This window comes from Panthera tigris, chromosome E1, assembly GCF_018350195.1.
Source record: "Panthera tigris isolate Pti1 chromosome E1, P.tigris_Pti1_mat1.1, whole genome shotgun sequence".
In the NCBI taxonomy this organism is placed as follows: Eukaryota; Metazoa; Chordata; class Mammalia; order Carnivora; family Felidae; genus Panthera; species Panthera tigris.
The window spans coordinates 11236369-11244336 of record NC_056673.1 but is presented as its reverse complement, the minus strand read 5'-3'; the positions used below and the strand labels follow the sequence as shown (position 1 = coordinate 11244336).

At 49.4% G+C, this 7968-nt stretch overlaps 1 long non-coding RNA gene across 1 annotated transcript; it reads left to right on the top strand.

The window, feature by feature from the left end:
• Positions 1-2274: 2274 nt before the first annotated feature.
• LOC122233711 lies at positions 2275-5215 on the top strand. Its single transcript, XR_006211382.1, has 3 exons — positions 2275-2447; positions 3259-3402; positions 4962-5215. It is a non-coding gene; the product is annotated as an uncharacterized LOC122233711 (long non-coding RNA).
• Positions 5216-7968: the final 2753 nt, after the last annotated feature.

Genomic DNA, 7968 nt, shown 5'->3' with positions numbered 1-7968 from the left:
GGGAGCACAACCAGCTGCAAGCTGCAGATCCACGGGCGGTGTAAGGACACACAAGGCCCTTCGGTCTAGATGAGCGGTGTAGGGAAACGCTTTATTCTTAACAAGTGACTTTCCTTTTGACGACACACGTACTGTATGTTACTGAGACTGAATGTCGGGGAAACCCTAGAGGAGAAGTACTTGGGATTCTAGTCAGTGGGCATCGGGACACCTAGGATGCGTAGTCCTAAGGCTTTGTACGGAGGTGAGACCAACCCATCTGGTGAGGCCAGGGTTTTGGAGCCCCAAAACGTTGCCCCGGCGACTGCAGTGGAAAAATGATTCACGTCCGTTCCCAGAGATGAGTCAAATGTTTTCTTGATTCTGAAACTCCAGAAGGCATCAGGACGGCTGGCTCTGGTCACACCAGCTGATGGCAGAGTACCGAGGAGACCGCACTCGCATGGCCTCAGTTTAGCTGGCAGGCGTCGCTTGACAGTAAAAGGAGACTGTGGGGCCGTGCTGGCTTTCCCTGGCCACACGGGCCGGCCATGTCACCCCAGATCCCCTCTCGCGGCAGGCTCCTAAATCTTGCCTGAGTTTTGCAAGCTCCTTGAAGGATCTAGGCCCCGCTCAGAACCCAACGAGGTGTGAGCTCATCGGGGCCCTGTATGTGTGGCTCAGAGGTCAGCCGGGCAGTCAGCGGGCAGGGAAGGCCATTTGGAAACGCTGCTATTGTTCAGCTAGCCAAACGGGCCAGGTCCTGTTGGAGGATCTCTTCCTCCCTCCCTCTCTTAGCTAGGTAATGAAGTTGTACTGGGGAAAATCAAGTGATACCTTTGCTAGATCTTTCGGGCACACCCGAGATGAAGGTTTGCTTGTGTAAAAATCTGCCCATTGAGGACAGGGAAGGGATTGCCTGCCCACCTCCTCTTGGTAATTCCCAAAGAATCCACGTCAACTCCTTCTCTTTCTCTCAGTTCCCCAAGGAATGTTGGGGATCACCCCCCTCTGTGGTTATTCTTTCCTGAACCTCCTCCGTGGTTTACGTGCCTCTGGTACTCTGTGCAATAGTTTTGGCTGACGCTTGTGTTCATCATCAAGAAATCAGTGCAGGATGCAGATTTTCTACCGTCTTCCTCCACCCCAAACCAACCTGCCATGAGGTAGGATCCTAGGGATTTGGCTGTTCTTTCCACTGCTCAGAAAGCTTCCGTTCTGTACCCCCAGCCTCGTCTCTCCTCTGTGCTGGAATTATCCCTCCCCACCCACCCATCCTCTCAAACTTTACAGCATTTCAGCTGCAGCCCCAAAGTAACTAAGCAATCCTTCACATGAAGTAGAAAGTCCCATCTGTGTGCTGGTTCTGTTGATAACGTGGAAATCACAAACTCCAGGGGAGCAAAGGGGCTTTTCAACGTCTTTTGCTTTCAGAAACAGGGAATTTATATTCTAAGGCCTTGAATTGATTTTTTTTTTTCCTCATAAAATAGTCTGATAAGCTAATTTTTAAAAAGAAATGCCATTAAGTATGTTGCATTGTGGTTTAAAATTACTAACAAGTTCTGGGAAAGAAAAATATTTGATTTTGAATCTTACATGTTTTTAAAAATTAGATTTGAATGGGCACAAAGTATGAGTATTTTGTTTCTTTAGGGAGGACATGTGGAAAGGGTTTGAGGGTCTGGGATGGGAGAAGTATTTTGCAGAGCTATCAATGTCCAAATAATTTTTAAAAAATAATAAAGGTATTTAAGCAGTGACTTTGTCCTATTTCTTTTTTTTTTTTTTTTTTAGTTTATTTATTTTGAGAGAGAGGGAGAAAGAACGAGTGGGGGAGGGGCAGAGAGAATCCCAAGCAGGCTCCACGCTGTCCGTGCAGAGCCTCACTCGGGGCTCAGTCTCACGGACCGTGAGATCACAACCTGGGCCAAAGTCAAGAGTCGGACGCATAACCGACTGAGCCACCCAGGCGCTCCTTGTCCTATTTCTAAATCAAAACCGTTCTGGTAGAAGAACCCAGCCTCCTTTCTGGCCCTGTGTCTGTGGAGGTTTCCGGGCCGAGGCCCCCTCTGGGGGACTGATGCAGTCCGTGTCCTTGTCCCTCCTCGTTTCAGTGTTGTCAGCTGCTGGTCAACACTGATGTTTGAGCTCCATTTTGTTAATTTCTACACTTCTTTAAACATGTGGGAACAATTTTTTTTTTTTTTTTTTGGCACGTGTTTAGGATGTATGCTTTTACTTAACACACAGAAAATTAACAGAGGTATTTGTTCACTGGCTGCTTCTCAGACCGGCGCGGGCACCCGCAAAGCGGACGGGGACTGGTCCTCAGAGGAAATGCCTGAGCCCCAACGCACCCGGGCTCCCAGATGGCTGCACCAGCAACGTCCTGAAGCCAGATGTCAGCGGCAAGTTCAGGCCCTTGAGTTCTCCACACCCTGTGGCCGAGGGCCGTAGCCCAGCCAGTAAGGCCTGACTCCCGATTTTTACAAACCACCCCGACGGGCGTTGCCAGAACACCTTGGCTCCCTTGCTCTAGTGTTAGGTTTCTGGTACCACCTCCTTAGGCAGCGCCAAGGAAGGCAGCGGAAACTCCCTGTGAATTCTGAGAAAACGTTAATAATGTTGAAAAGGTTTAAGGTTGAGCAAGTTGAAAGGCTAAGGGAACTTACATCCATGTCAGGGCACAGTTCCTCTGTGGATATAAAGTATCATCTGATCTCCTGTTGTTCGAACAACAGTGATAATAAACTTCCTCCCAAGATGGGTCAAGAAAGGAATCCGCTGTTCACAAGGCTGCAGCCCTACGGTTGAAGACACCATTTACTGGTGGTTTTGTCGGGGGAGTAAGGTGTGGGATGCCTGGGCTCTCCCTCCCACATCTACCTTTAAGGCCTAGAGGGACCTCCCATGTACCAGCTAAACCCTCTGAGCCTGGAAAGCGGAAGGAACAATCTCCACATAGGTCAGAGAGTTGAGGGGCTGGAGGAGGTGCTCCTGGAAGCACCTGTTAAACCGTAGAAATGCTCCACCCATGTAACATGTCATTCTTGCTTGGATAATGACACAAAGTATTTGCTGAGGCTTGCCATGTGCAAGGTGCCATTCCAAGCATTGAGGCAATGCAGGAGCATTCCAAGCCCACCCTCTGGGGCCTCAGGGAACTACCAGGAATAGAGTGGAAATTGACATTTTTCTGATCCCCACCAGGAGTCAAGACCCTCTTTCTTCCTGCTAGGTTCCCAGTTTTAACCTTTCCTTCACTTTGCTTTTAAGTCATCCTTGGGCGTGGTGGAAAATGTGTGGATCGTAGTAGGCGTGAAACCCACTGCAGGACAGGACAAAGGAGAAATTATAAATATCAACGCTGCCTGCATCAACCTCAACTGCACCTGAGGAGGAAAGCATTAAAATTGCTCGGTAATGAAACAGGCAGCTGGCTTTGACACAGAAAAGTGCCCGAAAATTGGATTGCAATTGAGCAGCTCTTTCTTCTAGATTTTTCTTCCCAAATATCTAAAGATTGAAACTCCCTACTTGCACACAGCAAGCAAAACGTGCAAGGCTTTTCATTTGTAGAGGAGCAGAGGCTGAAATTCAAGTTCATTTTGCCATTTTTTTTTCCCCTTCTGATTTTTCAGCTTGCTTCACCCACTGTTCCTCATTCCTCTCCCTATTTGCTCAATGAATAGCTCCCTCCCTCCACACCTTCTCGAACTGGCACTGACTTGGAGCAGTGCTTCTCAGACTCCGTTGAACATCAGAATCACCTAACTCATTTACAATTCTTTTGTCCAGCAGCACCCCAGACCAGTTCTATCACAACCTCCCCAGTGCCTTGAAGTTCCCAGATGATTCCAGTGTGCAGGGAAGGGTTGAGCTTCCCACAGAAATGAAGAGAAGGGCTTTCAGGCTTGGGATGCTGGTTGGAGTGTGGAGGCAACATAGTTTGTTAGTATCTGACAGAATAGCAAATGCCAGCCTGATCTTGTTGGCTCATGTGTGGACAGAGCCAGTGAACATTTCACCCCCATCTAGAACTTCATTTCTTGTGTCAGTGCTTATGTTCATCAGGGCTTTCACTCATTTGGCAAATGCTTTTTAAAAAATTTGATTATTAAAAACAGAACAAACAGGGTTGATGTGGGATGGGAGGGAGGGGAGGGGAGTTGATGGGCATTGAAGAGGGCATCTTTTGGGATGAGCACTGGGTGTTGCATGGAAACTAATTTGACAATAAATTTCATATAATAAAAATAAAAAATAAAAAAATTTGATTTTAAGAGAGAGCACGAGCAGGGGAGGGGCCAAGAGAAAGGATCCTAAGCCAACAGCACAGAGCCTGACACGGGACTCGATCCCACGAACTGCAAGACCATGACTTGAGCCAAAATCAAGAGTCAGATGCTTAACCGACTGAGCCCTCCAGGCGCCCCTTGGCCAATGCTTGTGAACACTTACTGTGTGCTAGCCATGGTTCGGTGTGCCTGGGACGCGTCCTTGCACAACAAATCCCAAGAATGGCCTGTGTTCTTAAGGGGAGGGCTACATAACAATAGCATAAAAAACTCCCGTAATATCAGATGTGTTGTTAAATGATAAGCCTTACAGGAAGAGTAAAACCAGACTGGGAGCGCCAGCTGGGGGAGGGGTGTGGGTTGCCGGGCCTCACTGGGCCTCACTGAGCAGGTGACGTTTGAGCCAAGACCTGGAGGTGGGGGGTGAGCCAAGCAGATGTGTGAGGATGAGCACTCCAGGCAGAAGGACAGTCCGGGCAGAGTTCCCAAGACAGTGAGCCAGCTGTGCTAGAGGAACAAGGAGCTGAGGAGGAGGAGGAGGAGGAGGAGGAGGAGGAGAGGGCAGAGGTGACAAGAACATGGCCGTGGGGGGGGGGGGCAGTGGGGGAGACACATAGGAGAGTCAGCCCCTGCGGGACCTCACTGATCGTTGTTGTGATAACGATTTGGGCTTGCACTCAGGAGTCGTTGGAGGATGTGAGCAGAGGAGGGACGTGACCCGATGCAGGTTGTAAAGGATTTTGGTGGATGGTGGGCAGCCTGAAGGAGCAAGCGTGCAGAGACAGCGATCAGGAGGCCACCGTGCACCTGGGCGACGTGGTGGTGCCACAGCAGAGAAGAGAGGAGAGGTCCTCATCTGCATGTGTTTCAAAGGTAGAGCCAAAAGGATTTGCTGATGGGGGCGTCTGGGTGGCTCAGTCGGCTGAGCGTCTGACTTCGGCTCAGGTCATGATCTCACGGTTTGTGGGTTCCATCCCCGTGTCAGGCTCTGTGCTGACGGCTCGGAGCCTGGAGCCTGCTTTAGATTCTGTGTCTCCTTCTCTCTCTGCTCCTCCCCCGCTCATGCTCTGTCTCTCTCTCAAAAATAAATAAACATTACAAAAAAATTAAAAAAGAATCTAGAAATGACTAGTTTTAATAATTCCAGTGGGCCTTGGGGCATGTGGCTGTCCTTAGTTGTCTGGAACCTGGCTCTGGGGCGATCAGGGCGAGGGATATTGGCTTGGTGTGTGAGCATTTGATAAGGAGGTGGCTGGAGGCCTGGGGTGAAGATCGGTGGTTTGCACATGAATGGCATACTGGGAAGCGGGAAGCCCTTAGCTATCTTTAAGAATTGGCTGGCCCTGGGAGGGGCGGTGTCTCCTCAGTCAGCAAGGCCAGTCAGCAAGGCCACAAATGCCAGAGCATCAAGAATAAAGAAAAGAGGAAAATACATAGTTAAAAGTATGGGTCCTGGAATGTAATGAATGGATGCTAAAGGGATAAATCTAAGAAAACAACAGTTGGGGCATCTGGGTGGCCCAGTCAGTTAAGCGTCTGACTTCGACTCAGGTCATGCATGATCTCATGGCTCGGCTTGGGAGTTTGAGTCCCGCATCAGGCTCTCTGCTGTCAGGGATCCTCTGTCCCCTTCTCTGTCTACCCCTCCCCAGCTCATTCTCTCTCTCTCTCTCTCTCTCTCTCTCTCTTTCTCTCTCAATAAATAAATAAGTAAACTTTGAAAAAATAAAGAAAACAGAACAGTTGTGTATTCCAGCTGCTAGAAAGAGATACCCTGAACTCTCAGGACTTGAGCTAATGGACGTCTGTTGGTCGTTCCCACCAAATCCAGTTGGCACAAGGTGGGTGTGGGTTCTTCCCCACCAGTCATCACCAGTCATCAGGGACGAGGCTCTGCCGTCTTTAACCCCTGCCTTCTGCAACCGTCCCAGGGGAAGCAGAGGATCAAGCTTCAGGCTTCCATGCGCCGGGTCTGGAAGGGGTGGGCATCGCGTTTCCCTGATCAGCGGCCGCACCCAACCACAAGGGTGGACAGGTGGCCTAGCTGGTTGCTTGGGAGGACAGGGGAATCGATTTGGTGACCAACTGGTCAGTCTGAGGTACAACAGCTGCAGGTGAAAGAGGTCTGGAGGAAGAGCAGAAGGTCAGCTTCGGATGCGCTGAGTCTAGATAAATATGCGTTAGATTTCCAAGGGGTGATGATGTGTGGCTCTGAACCTCAGGACAATGTCTGGACTAGAGCAAAAATGTAAGGGGCGCCTGGGTGACTCAGTCAGTTAAGCATCCGACTTCAGCTCAGGTATTGATCTTGTGACCCGTGGGTTCAAGCTCCGCGTTGGGCTCTGTGCTGACGGCTCAGAGCCCGGAACCTGCTGCGGATTCTGTGTCTCCCTCTGTCTCTCTGCCTCTCCCCCATTTATGCTCTGTCTGTCTCTGTCTCTGTCTCTCTCTCTCTCAAAAATAAAGCATTAAAACATTTTTTTAAATTAACATTAAAAAATTCAAAAAGTATGTTTCCAGGGGCGCCTGGGTGGCTCAGTCGGTTAAGTGTCCGACTTGGGCTCAGGTCGTGATCTCGCAGTTTGTGAGTTCGAGCCCCGCGTCGGGCTCTGTGCTGACAGCTCAGAGCCTGGAGCCTGTTTCGGATTCTGTGTCTCCCTCTGTCTCTCTGCCCTTCCCCTGCTCACGCTCTGTCTCTCTCTCAAAAACAAACATTAAAAAAAATATTTCTACAGTCACGGTAGCAGCATCTCCAGAAATTCTGTAAACACTGTTTCAAAGATTCCTCAAGTGAGATGAACAAACAAGGCTTCCCAGGTTTGGGTTTGGAGAACCCAGACCTTCTGAACAGAAAGGGCCAGTTACCTAGACAATGCTTCATATTCAGCTTATCTCTCTCAACCCTTGAAGTAGGAATGAGTCTCATGTAATTTACGAGGCAACTGAGGTCCACGGGGACTGTGACCGAAGCAGACACAACAGCAGAGATGCCAGGACTCTTGGAAGGTGAGTCATATTTCAGAACACTTCTGTTTCCCCAAATGGAAACTTTGTAGGCACAAGCATAGCTGGAAAAGCAGCCCAGTGAGCCACGTCATGTCCAATTTGGAGGCGGAGGAGTGTTGGAGACCTGCTCCTGGGTAAAGGTTCTTACAGACCTCCACGTTGGCATGGGCCTCCCTAGGTCTCAGAGGGCTTTCACAGAACCTTCTTGAAAGCTTACCCAAACCCTCACACGCAGGTATTCTCAACCACAGTCTACTTTGTTATGTTCCCTTGGGGTCACTGGACTTGGAATTGGAGGCCCTGCTCTCAAATCTCAGCCCTGCTATTGAATAGCTTAAGCCACCAGACCAGGCACTCTGCATGGCTTAGTAATCGCACTTTGTAAAAGGTGGGTGAGAATTGCAAGCTCAAACCTCACAGAAGCCCCCCTCGAGCCTAGAGCCTGGCCCATGATAAACATTCAATAAATGTGGGTGGAATCTGAGAAGGATGTGAGACCCACAGGGGAGAAATCACTTACAGTGGCCCTGACATTCAAGAAAAACTTAGGGGCAAACAATGTGCCCGGTGCACGTTTTCGTAACAACCGTGTTATTCCCATGTTTAAGATACAGAAACAGATTCGGAGGGATTAAGACATTTAACCAAGCTCGCAGGGATTAAGACATTTAACCAAGCTTGC